Source organism: Corvus brachyrhynchos, unplaced genomic scaffold (assembly GCF_000691975.1).
Source record: "Corvus brachyrhynchos isolate BGI_N302 unplaced genomic scaffold, ASM69197v1 scaffold106, whole genome shotgun sequence".
NCBI classification, from domain to species: Eukaryota; Metazoa; Chordata; class Aves; order Passeriformes; family Corvidae; genus Corvus; species Corvus brachyrhynchos.
The window spans coordinates 2,518,705-2,531,272 of record NW_008238834.1 but is presented as its reverse complement, the minus strand read 5'-3'; the positions used below and the strand labels follow the sequence as shown (position 1 = coordinate 2,531,272).

The 12,568-nt window shown below is 43.4% G+C and overlaps 1 long non-coding RNA gene across 1 annotated transcript in view; it reads right to left on the bottom strand.

Annotated features, from left to right (window-relative positions):
- Positions 1 to 194: 194 nt before the first annotated feature.
- The window catches only part of LOC108447663, a 42,534-nt gene continuing 30,160 nt past the window's right edge, over positions 195 to 12,568 (bottom strand). Inside the window, exons 2-3 of the long non-coding RNA XR_001863331.1 lie at positions 6,902 to 7,100; positions 195 to 2,113 (exon numbers count right to left, since the gene is read on the bottom strand). This is a non-coding gene — a long non-coding RNA (uncharacterized LOC108447663). The remainder of the gene's footprint in view (positions 2,114 to 6,901; positions 7,101 to 12,568) is intronic.

Below are 12,568 nucleotides of genomic sequence, written 5' to 3'. Positions count from 1 at the left end.
TAGCTTGGTCAGCATTTTTTTTTCCCTCTGTCTCAGGACAGTTAGAGTGGTATGGGTTGCGATGGTGCCTGTGGATAGATGAGAATAAAGTGGAAGCACATTGAAGTTGTAGCTCCAAGCAGAGGTGTTTGTAACAGTGAAGAGAGAAGGGCCAGCCAGGGACTTTGAGAAGGAAGGTAATTCTCACACAGTCATCAGAAGACAAAGGTTGCATTTACACCTGGCCAGAAGGTTTAATCATCTACTATTTCCAAACATTGCAGGCTCACAATCTGTTGTGTCTGAGATCATAAAACATAATCACAAACTGGAGACAAGAGACCTGGGGCTTGATTGACCAGACCTTATCTTTTCTTTTTCTTCCTTCTTATTTTTCACTCAATTTTCTGCCTTTTTCAGCAGGGGGAAAAAAAAAAAAGAAAAAAAAAAGAAAAAAAAAAAGATGCTTTGCAAAGAACTTGCTTTGATCAGAAAATTCTTAATGCAAAAAAATTCTGAAACCCAAGGATTAATGGGCAATTTTCACTTGTGTCAAGAGCATTTGGGAGACAGATCACCTGCTTGCTAAGATCTCCCTCCCAGGCTTTCAGGGAAGAGAAGAGAAATTGTGGAAAAGGGACTAAAAAGAGAGAAGTATTCAAAGAGAGCCAGGTACAAACCTCTCATAGCTTAGTTTTTCCAGGTCCTACCACAAAAACAGCTAACATTCAACCACCTGAAACACTGGGTGTAGGTGGCTTTCATCTGTCTTTGGGGGAAGGGTAAAATTACGGTAACATTGAAAGAGAATCTGACAGTAAGGGGAGGGTTTCTGGGTAATGTTAGCCACATTTTTTCAGTTTGAGACTGTAATTGGTTTCCTCTGTACCTATGAGGTTGGTGAGGAGGTTTATCAAGCATGATCAGTGACTCTCATGGCAAAGAAAGTTTGGGGCAACATCACTTCTTCTTCCCTCACCCCATTGCCTCTGCAGGGTCATCGCTCTTTACTGTTTGCCCATGGCCAGGCTTGCAGAGAGGAGCCGGGTGTTTCTCACCTGATATTCCTGATGGTTTATAGGAGAAAGGGTGGAAGGGCCATGTCCCAGCCCCGGCTCCAGCCTGGCTCAAAAGGGTTGTGTCGGCATCAGGGAGGGACCCTGGAAGAGATGATGGTGCTTTGCACCTTGTTTGTGTGTTACAGTGTGGACTCATCAAAGCGCCTAGTGCTGGGAGGAAGAACTGGCCCTGTTGAGATGAAGGGTTGCCCTTGCTGACTTCAAAGGGGGCTGAATTTAACCCTTTGATTTCAGTGGGGTTTGAGCTCCTGGTTGGAGTTAAGCACGTGCTGTTTCTGGATTAGGACCTTCCTCTCTTTGTTTGAAGGGGGAAATAAATAATCCAGTTGATTTGCAGTATTTCATCAGCTACCTGATGATGCCTCTGTGTGTTTTATGACTGCCAGCTCTGTAACTTCCCGTCCTCAAAAAACCAGAGTGGGAGCAATAAGAGCTTCCCCAGGAGAAGTTCATCAAACAAGGCAGGCTGGAGAGCCATCTGCCCCTGGCACTGCCGGGTGCCTTCGCGGTGTCCCTCGCCTGGCTAGGGCTGCCTGCCACCTGATGCGAGTGGCATCTTTGATGTCGTCTAGGGCAGCAGCCATACCCAATTGCATAATCAAGGTCACTGGAAAATTACACAAAACTTTGCCCAGGTCTATTGGGGAAAAAAAAAGCGAAGCACTTGCAAAAAAAACCCCTAACCACCCAAATTTCTGCTCATGACACCAACTTGCTACTCTGCGTGAATGTCACATACGGTGCCAAGCTGCCCCCTCACACTGCCCTGTAAGCATTGACAAAAAATAATATTGTCCACATTAAGGCAATTGCAAATTTTCCCTGGTAGCCACATGAAGTCATCCCTGTGGTTTTCCCTGTCTTTCCTTCAGCTACAGTTTCAAGTAGATAACAATGATGTGCAAATGCAAGAAGTAATAGTCTCATGCTTTGCATTGCTGGATGCTGTCCTTCTGAGGATTTTAAGACTCAGGGTGGTCAGTATGGTTTCACATGCCCTTAGGAGCTATCAAGTCTTTCCAAGGCTTGATAGAGAAAACAGTCAGCTTGAAAATCTGTAAATGAAAATAAAAGAAGAAAAAGATTCAGAATTTATCTTCAGAAAAAGAGAATTCTTAGAGAATTTTCCATTATTCCTCCAACATTTTTCCACTTCTGTTTGTGAGGAAAAGAATCATGGACTTTCTTTTTCTCACAAACAGAAGAGGAAGAACCTGCAGCGTGAAAGAAGCCAAGGCTAAAAAATAGAGTAAGAAAAAATTCCTGAAATTTGAAGCACTTTCCTTTTTTTATACAAAAAAAAACCCTGAAAAAAAATGCTTCTGAATGCCTTGCTAGGCAGGTGCTGTGTGTCAGGGAGGGTGCAGGTCCAGCCCTGTTTGCCCAGCTGGACTAGCAAGGGCCATGTTTCCTGGTGACCTCCTGCTGTCCATTCAGTGGGGACATCCTGCTGGTGTTACACTACCAAAATGTATGTGTCACAAAGGTCCAGGTGGTGCTGGGCAAGGCACTGTAATGCCCCTTTGAAAATCTTACGCCTTTAACTCTGTAACTCTCAGAATTTACATTTCTGACTAGCCCCTCTGTCAGCCAAGTCATTTCTGAGTAATTTGAGTGTGTCTCCTTCCAATTTCTGTCTTGCCAAAGCTCATCTTCTTCAAGCCTTTCCCAGCTTCCTGAGGATGGTTTGATAACTGTCAGTATTTCTGGTCATGAGAATATTGTGGCAGAACTTTTAATCTTCTCTTTCCATAGACCCAGGTAAATGAATAATTTGAAATATCTGCTGTTTCATAGCTTCTAGACTTCAGTTATGTTAGAAACAAAGGCCATCTTTCCCCAGGCCCCCCCAGTGGAAGGGCTCTGTCCTTCCATTCTTCAGATCATACATGGCACAATGATTTGAGTCTGTCACCTCAACTTTAAAAGTTGGAAAGTTTAATGAACCCTTTATCCTATTTTTATTTGTGAGGAAGCTGTTAGTAAACATCCCTATGGCTTTCCTAGCCAATGTGGCATCCTCTAAAAGACAAATCAACCTCCTTAATCACATTCTTAACCAGAGGACTTAATTGCAGTATAGGAATTGAAGGGAGGGCACAGTCCATCCTGTTGGGTTTCCCTTGTGCTCTTGTTTTTCTTTTTGAATTGACACGGTGGGTAAAGATCCTCATACTCAGGACACTGACATTTATAGGGTTGCACTGCTTATATTACCTCTGATGGCCACTTTGTTTTGTCTTAAGTGGCTTAAATGTCCATCATCTGATTGCATGCTGCAGAAAGAAAAAAAGAAGATATCCATCCTGGAGAGCTCCTATATGCCTGTGGGCACCTCCCCACAGCTGGCAGGAGTGCAGCCAGGCATTCCACTTGATGTCACCCACCTGTTCCTCTGTCACCAAAACATAGTCCCTTTCCAGTTTATTAAGGAATAAGACTTACATTACAACTGACAAAGCATGTACTAGGTCAGTCTCTCCAAGAACTTTTGGTTCCTTGCTCAGGAATTTGATGGAAGTTAAATGCTGGGGGTGGAAAGCAGATAGGAGCTAGCACATGGAGATCTTGTTCTCCCTTTATTAAAACAAACTGCAGCAGGCCCAAGGAAGTGCCTTGTTTGACATTTATTTTGTCCAAGGGCTGCTACGTGTGGTTTAGCCCTTGAAGGCTTTTGTCTGCCCTCCAAGGAATCGCCTTGCCCCTGTGGAAAGGGCTGGGTTTGGGGCTGGGTAGCTGGGAGCTACACAGAGCCAGCAATGTCTCCATCTGCTCGTTCTGGCCACAGGGTGGAATTTCAGTGAGAATTTGCAGGAATCTGGCTAAACCCGTGCGTGGCCCGTTGGGATAGCAGGGTGGCTCTGGGGCCATGGGCAGGGCAGCAGCCTGGAAAGCCAATAAATTCAGGAACTCTGCTTGCTTGGCTGCTTTGTGTAGAGATGTAACAGTACCAGCTGGGATATACCCCTCTCGCACATACCTCGAGCCTTTACTGTCACCCTCACAACATTTCCTGGATTAGCAGAATGGCTCTTCAGCTATAATTTTTGTTGAAATATCTTGCTTTAAACCTAGAGAGCACCAATGAAGGCCTCAAATCTGTAAATCAGCTGCACTTTGGAAAACAAATCATTGCAGTGGAGTTTTGCCAAGCCAATTTTCTGTGCTCATTTATTATGTAGTTTTCACTTTATGAGCTGATTTAAACCAACCATGCTCCAACTGTACCAGTTGCATCCAAGATAGGAGCCTGATTTACACTTTGAAAATGTGAACTGCTCCATGGTTGCATTTCCAGGAGGAAGAAGTGCTACAAAGAGGTCGTTGGGCAGCACCCATAGGCCTTATAGACAAGAGCTTGCAGGTTGCCTCTGCTTGTCTGCTTGAGCTGGTGAGCTGTTATTAGTGAAGGGAAACCTATGATGTTCCCATGTGCTGCAGAAAAAGTGGTGTCTTCCACGGAGAAAATTACAAGACAGATCCAACTGTGATTGCCCAGTGGGAAATTAGAAGATAAGAAGGTAGAGTGGAACGAGCATCTATGAAAGTAAAGGGGCACATGGAAAAAAGGGGTAGCAGAGGAGAGACAATGGAGATATGGCATTAACATCTGCAGTCTGTGAAAAGGCAGTGGTGGACAGGCAGCATATGTGGCCTGTGAGAAGAATGGGAAGAAAACAGTGGAAATTTTTAGACTTATTTACATGCCCACATAAAACTCAGCTCAACAAAATTGTTCTTTCACCCAGGATGTCTGCAGGGGCAGTGTGAGACTGTGTGTCTTCACCAGCTCTGTAACAGCTGTTAGGGAAGACAGCAATGGTTTTTAGTTTTTGTTCTTGGCTTTGAAGGTTTCTGTAATTCTGAGGTTTCCTATGGTAAAGTGAGACAGATTTGGCAAAAAAAAAAAAAGCTGGATTCAAACACTTAACCAGCACTGCTAACAAATGTTATTAACCTTAGTTATTTATTTTTTGGAAGTTAGCCTGCTAGAAAATCTTTCCCATTTTTAGCCTTCCCAACAATTTTTTCCCCTGGTATCCCTGTGAGATCAGAATTTTTTTTGATTGCAGTAGTGGGACTGAGCTTCACCTTAAGTATCTTTGTTCCAGTTACAAGCAGGGCAAGTATGAAGGAGGAATTGCTGTCATGCAGTGCAGTTTCCACACCATTTTTGCAGTTCCTGTAAGTCTGTGTAATTACAGAGACTTTGGGATGAACCCCACATATCCCTTCCTTGCTCATGTGAAAGCTGTTCAGGCTGGTTGAAGGTTATTGTAATAATGCCATATTGGCATGTTAAGAAATATCTTTGACTTTCTAAGAACACACAGTTATTTATATCTATCATAAAGCTTATTTTTAAAGAAGAACTTTTCTTCAAAGGCAAAATGGGCTGCCTTTTTATTAATATTACAGCCTCCTTGTTTTCCCATCTTGGTGAGCAAAAAATGTCACCATACAGGGAATAGCCTTACGTACAGAAATATGAAATCCAGGACTGGTATATGTGCATGACTGAAAAAAAAAAGAAGCTGGGTTTGTAAAATTCTCTGATTTAACATTTGTCCACTCATAGATTAAGAAGATTTAAAGTAGTTGAACAGATTCACATAAGAACAATTGTTATAGCCTCTATCAAAACAGTACCATTGATATCCTCTCTAAAATGCTTTATGCTGCCAGAAGCAGAATGAAGAAGCCTTTGTCTAAAATCACACTGAGTCACCTGTACTAAGACTGTGTAAAATGCTTGGAAGGGCAGCTGCTGGAGGTGATGGAACCCTGTGTATTCCAGCTTCTGTGAAATTCCAGGTACATTTCTCCAACAGTGACTAACAAGAATAGATGCCCTTGACAAGCTCTTTTATGTGGATAGCAGTTAGGAATGGCAATTACCGTACTTGTTAATCTGAGTGACATTTGCATTAGCCCATCTCTGATGTTCCTTCTGGTACTGCAATTCCCTTTCATGTAGTCAGAAGTATGTATCATCCTTCTAGGGAGGTGATCACAATCCCGCAGTTTGGGTATGTCCTTCCTTCAGGTGGATCCCCTTAGAGATTGTTATCTACATTTCAATGCCTCCTTCCCCCCTGCAGCTGTGAGAATCTTGAGCCACATCTTCCTAGCATCTTCCTTGCTTTTAGGATTTCCAAGAAGTCATCCTGGTGGGGTATCGAGGAACTGAATGTGGTGCCAGGGGTGTTGCAAGTTCCCCAGTGAGAAGACCGACTGCATTTTACAAGAGAACGGTTGTGCAAGGATGGGCAGGACAGATGGCTGAACCTGCAGAACGAGTTTCAGCCATAAATGCTCTGAACACCGTAAATGTTCGGTGGCTTTTCTTTTTTTCTGTTTGGAAGCTGAAATATATTTGGGAAGTACTTGTTCAAACTACAGACTCAGTCAAATATTAACAAGTGGAAACTGAGCGGGGGGAAAAAAAGATACTTTGAAGGGCTCAAGCATGTGTGGGTTCTTGCTGTATTTGCCTAACTATAATCACTGGGGCCACACTTGCGACAGGCTGAAACGTTGCTGTGAATAGAAAGTATACCATAAGGGTTCTCAAATATGAAAGTGGGGCTGGAACAAAGAGCAGGCACCAGACAGACTTCCCCTGTTAACGATTGCTGGCCTGTCACCCTGGTGCCAGCAGTCTCAGAAATCCCGTCGGGAGCGGGCGGCCCTATCTCGCCCAGTGTGACGGGGCTGCTTTGAAACCCTGCCCACAGCCTCGCCGTGTTCCTCGCTACCGCCTCGTCCCGGGGGAATGAGCTTTATCTCTCCGCTTTTAAGAGTGTTTGCTTTAAAGATGATTTACCACACTTGACAATTACCGAATTTCCTAAATTCAGCCTGAGGTATTGTTGTTGTTATGTATTTTGCACCGTGCAAAGCAGCGCCTCAGCCGCAGCCCGCAGGTCACCATCTCCCGGTGTGCAGCAGGTTGCTCTCAGCTCATGCTGAAGGTCCTCCAGGGCTGCTTCCCCCTGCAGTTCTGTGGCTCGGGATGTCAGTGGAGACATGAAAACCTGACTGAAGGGCAGAGGAAAACAAAGCTGTAACCCATTCTTGCAGGAACATCAGCACACTACTGAGTTAGGACTCCTCTTGCTGGTGTAGCAGGAACAAACACAGAGCTGAAAACACTCCATAAAGAGTTTTCAACTTTTTTCTTTCCTTGCTCTTTTTTTTAACCATATTTGATATTTTTAATCAATGGGGTAGCACCTCCAAAACAATACATATGGATCAGTAATGAATGTGATCCACTTGGTGCTAATGTGATTTTCTTTAATGATGTTGTTGCTGACTCAAGTGCTACAGGAATGCTCTTCCTCCGCTCAAAAAAAGGAGTTATTGTTTCATTTATATTTTGTTGGGAAAACTACCAAAACCCTTATATTAGAATATTTGACTACAGTGTTAACAACATTTCTCTGGACTGCTGCTTAATATACTTTTATTATTTGCTTTCCATATGTTGGTTCTTTTAATCTGTACTTATTAAAGTCTTCCATGTTTCAGTAATATTGTCATTGTGTTTCTTTTGAAGAAGGCAAGTGTGTGTACTGAAAGATTAGATTATCCTGTTAAAGAAAAAAAGAGAGAGAAAAGGGAGAAATGTCTTCAAAATGAAGTACATCAAAAGTAAAAGTAGGTGACAAATGTTAATATTTGCAAAGTGCTTCTGCTTTGATCCTGCATTTCTATTTCTTTAAGAGCTTGACAAATGTGTCCTGTGGTTTGGCTCAAACCTCTTTGCCTAGTGCTTTACTTGACCCACAATCCATTTGATCTTCTACTTGTTTTTCCTTCTGTCCAGGAGGCCTCTGGACTTGAAAAAGGCTAGTTCTTATCTTCCACTTGCTGCTGTTCAGAGAAATAATTTTTAATTTTTGGTTGGATTAGGTTATTGTGTCTGTTTGCTTAGGCAGTTTCTAAAGAGATGTTCACTTTGCTGTTATTTGGGATGGTTCCCTTTCCATTTCCATGCCAGTAACAGCTATATCAGATCAGAATCTGGTTTGGCTGATTGACTCTGGCACCAGATGTGAGGAAGACATGGATGCTGGAGTGCCTGACTTGGATGGCAGGCTGCCACTTCATTTCTACAGCACAATTTCCAGGCGTGCTGCATCCAGTACCTGAGCTTACAAGTATTTAGTAGATCAGACACTTTCAGGGGCTCTGGACTGGCCACAGCTGAGTAAAACGCACATGGCCCCAAACACCCATCTCAGTCTACCTGCTGTGATCCCAACCCCAGTATTGTCTGCAGCGTGTCTGATCTGCTCCCACTATGCTGCTTGCACAATCTCAGTATTGCCCAGCTCAGTAAAAGCCATCCTACCGCCCAACAGCCTGAGCAGTCTGGAAGATGCTTCTACAAATATGAACGTTGGCCATAAAAGCTGACATGTGATTTACAGCCTGTTTTATAGCATCAGCTCCCTTATTCCCCCTCGAGAACCCCTCCTCCAGAGAAACCATAAGCCATAAACCACAACTGAGGGAAGCATGGAGTTTTGAGCTGCAGTTTCAGCCAAGTAGGCCAGGAGGAGCAGCATCTGCCAGCCATCCTCCCTGCAGACCACTCCACCAGCTCCAGGCACAGGGGCACTTCTCCATGTCTCTTCCTCAGGAGCTTTCTCCTGTCCTTAAAGCAACGGAGAATAAACCATAAATCAGAGTAGGCGATGACTGCTTATGTGTCAGTTTGGGGAGCACCCCCCTACAACCGAGTGTGCCCCCATGGTAGTGGTGCCCCTGGGCCTTGGGTGCTGACAGTGAGGTTGATGCCATTTATGCTGCTCCCAGGTTTCAGGACAGAATACAGAGGGCTCCCATGTGCTGTGCATTTGCTTTCTGGAGACAAGTTTAGGATATTAATTACATTGCAGATGTGTGGCTCCTCCACATGGCACTCAGCTTCTGTCCCCAGAAAAAGCTATTGGCAGAGTGAGATCAATTCCACTGCCATTGAAAGAGACATGTGTGTTTTGAATAAGTGTGAATGTAGGGAAGAAGGGAAGCTCACTTTTGGGAGCAACAATTACAATGCCTTGCTTAACTGGAACAGTTAGGCAGGATGTTATAACAATTGAAACCTTTGCAGCTCCATTTCTTGTCTTTAATGGGAGTATGACACCTGCCAGCTCTCCATCTGTTTCCCTCTCCTGCAGAATGCATGCCATCAAGTGAGTGAAGAAGAGAAGGTATGCAGCAGAGCAGATCAAGGTCCAGATTTTCTCAGGTACAATTGTCTGTCAATTAAAAAAACCCAAATAAAGCGCATAAAAAATTCTGAGAATGAGGAAAACTGCGATGATGGCACTCAGAGATTCAGAAAGAGCCTCTCTGGGTAAACACTTCAACATCATAGCAGCCTCCTTTGTGTTTGTCTATCCCTTCCCATTCACTCATTTTTCATGCAGACTTATTTCCTTTTGCACTTAGAATTATGTGACTCCTTTGCCTGTCAGCTGTTTATCTTCTAATACTATACCCATAATAAGGCACTCTGCCTTTCCTGGGGTGACAGAATATTTTTCTTCTGGTGAGAACTATTTTTTTTTCATTAAAAAATCCCCAAAACAACAATAACAAAAAAATTCACCCAAAAAACAGCACCAGGATTTTGCACCTTTCTTATTTCAGGGAGTATCTGCAGCCAGATCAGCTATTACTTTCCAAAACTGTTTTCACAGGCATTTCCTGAAGTCAGACTATCAGATAAAATGCTGACTTTAGCATTTTCTTTATCCTCAGCCTAGGGTATTATTTCATTGCTCTTATTTTTGCAATTTCTCTCTCTGGGTTTTGCTGATACCACTTTTGCCAGTACCTGAGGAGTTTTGGTGCCTCTGTCACAGAAGCTGTGCATGTCTCTGCTGGACAGATGCCCGAAATTGCTTTATGAATTATAGCCAAAATAAGTTAAACCTCTAATCACAATTAAGGAATGTATTTGCTGGGGTTTTTTTTGGTTTGGTTTGAGGTATTTTTTGAAAGACAGTCTTTGCAAGGATTCCTCTGCTTGGAGGATGTCTCTGATGGACAAAGGCTGCGGTAATGTCTCTTATTCTACCTTTCAGTATGCAGGAATCCAAGTGGACAGTAGAAATAACTAATTTTTGGTACTGTGGTGGGGTCCTCTCCACTGGCTTGCCAGCTTTGGAATGTCAGAAATATTGCCACTTTACCTCTGAGCAGGTCCAGTCAATCTTTAACTATTCGATTGCTTCTGAGGCTGGAAGTCTGCAGTTTTCCACAATGGTTATCAGAATGCAAGAGGGTGTACAAAATTACTCCTTAAACACAATGCTGCTTTGTAGGGAGTAAAACACCCAATAAAATGACCCAGACCGTACAAAATGGAAGATGTAGAAAAATATATTATAATATTAAATATTTTAGTAATATTATTTCTCATCATTATATTTCTCATCTCGCCAGTAGCCTTCTCTTATGCTTTCTCCCCACACTGTTAGGTTGATATGCAAATTTCCTTGCATTTCCTGAGGAGAAGACCAGGCATAATCCTTGTTCCAGGACACCTGTGCAGTCAGCAATAATTGGTTGATTTGCATGAAGATAGAATACATCATTGCTAAAGGGAAGGATGTACATGAGGTTGAGAGTCCCAAAAGGCAGCCTCTCCAAGGATCTCCTCTTTTTCTTGGACAGATGACATCCTGCATCGTATCTCTGAACTATGAGCTAATGGAAAATGCGCCATGTAGAAAATGAGACATTTTTAATAACATCTAAGCGTCTGGATCCCAAGGGCGGGAATTCATTCCACTTGCTTGAAATCTAGATGTTTCATTTCAGCTAATTGTCCTAATTATGATGGCCATAGAGATTTAATATCAAGGAGTGATTTAACCTTTTTTAGTCTGGACACTTCCATGAGGCAAAAAAGGACAGTGAGGGATGCAGTGAGAGGAAGAGTATCAGGCATCTCTCTGAAGATCACCCTCTGAAGTGCTTGTGCTCTGCATGCCTGCACTACTGCTTCTACTTAGCACTGGCATTTGTTACCTCCTCCAAAACCAAACTGGCACCCCAACACTTCAAATTCTATTGCAGTCTTGATTTCCTAGTTCTGGCTATGACATTGCTTGTGTAAGTAAGTTCTGTAAGTGCATGTGCGGGCTGATGCCCTCCATGGAGAAGGACCAACTGGTTGGTGTGTGAGAAGAATTCCTGTGCCTCTGTGAGGTTATTTTTCTCCTCTGGGTCTCCTATTTCAGCCCAAGCGCGGCCCTGCTTGGTGGGGAGGTTCCCAGCACCATGCCTCAGAGGGATCTAACCCAGGGGGACAACGGCAGCTGTGGCCATCACAGAGGAGCCCTGAGGCTGCGCTCACGTTCACTGGCTCTTCTAGACGCTGTGCAAGACAGGGAAAGTCTGTCTTTTGCTTTTGTACTTGGAGAAGTGTGAGTGGCTTTTTGCCTTGGTGTGAGCAGAGCCAGGAAGCCTCTGGGGAGGATGGAATAGCAAGAAGAAAAGTCCGTGCAGCAGTTTGTGGAATGGAAACTGTTACAAGTTGAGGTGGTTCAGGGTTGTTGCAACACTTGTCAAGGGTAGGAAGCAATACCTTGACCCTTCCCTAGTGCTGCTCAGTCAGGTGCTGATACAGTGATGGATGTTACTTACGCAGGGATAAGGGGGAGGCAGGAGGAGGGCCTCATTCTTTCCAGAGAAATATGTCAGGAGAAAGGTGCAGATTTAGCAGGTCTGGAAACGCTGGGCAAGAGCAGGAAAGGATAAGCATGTCAGAAATCATGTTAAGAGGAGGCAAATGAGTACAGCTTAAAAATAAGCAAATAAGCAGAGTTAATCTAAAAGCCCAGACTTGAACCAAGCCTTCCTTTTTTTTTTTTTTTTAAATTTGAAGTTTACCTGTGCATAGATATCTTATATGAACTATTTTCCATTTTAAGGAAGGGGGCCATTTCTGGATCTGACCACAACTGGCTTGCAAGGTATAGCACCATGGAATGTTCAGGCAAGATTCGTAGCCTGCTTCAAGGTGGGAAGAACCAGAAATCACATGAGGACTTGTGATTTTTAGTTCCATTTAGTTCCATTCTGGAGACACAAGAAATTTTATCTTGATCCAGCAAGACAAGTAGCTGTGTCTGACTTTCACATGTGTGAGTAGCTGCTTTATTTTTGGGCCACTAATGCAGAGGCTCACCGTTACAGCAAGTGTTGCATAGTTAGAGAGATACCCCACAAAATCCTTCCTTTGTGAGATCCTATTAGGTATCCAGGTGTTTGTGAAACATCCAGAGTGAGGTGAATGCCACCATCTTGTGAAGTTTGTTCTCACCTCAAGCTGCCTGGGTTCAATCTTTTGCCCAATAAGATGAGACTAATATAAATTATGCAAGTAAAACTAATTTCAGTTTACCAGCCTCTCGTGTAAAGCCTGTTGTTGCCTTCATACAATTAATTGGTAACCAGCAGGGCTATCTGAACCTTGTCCATTA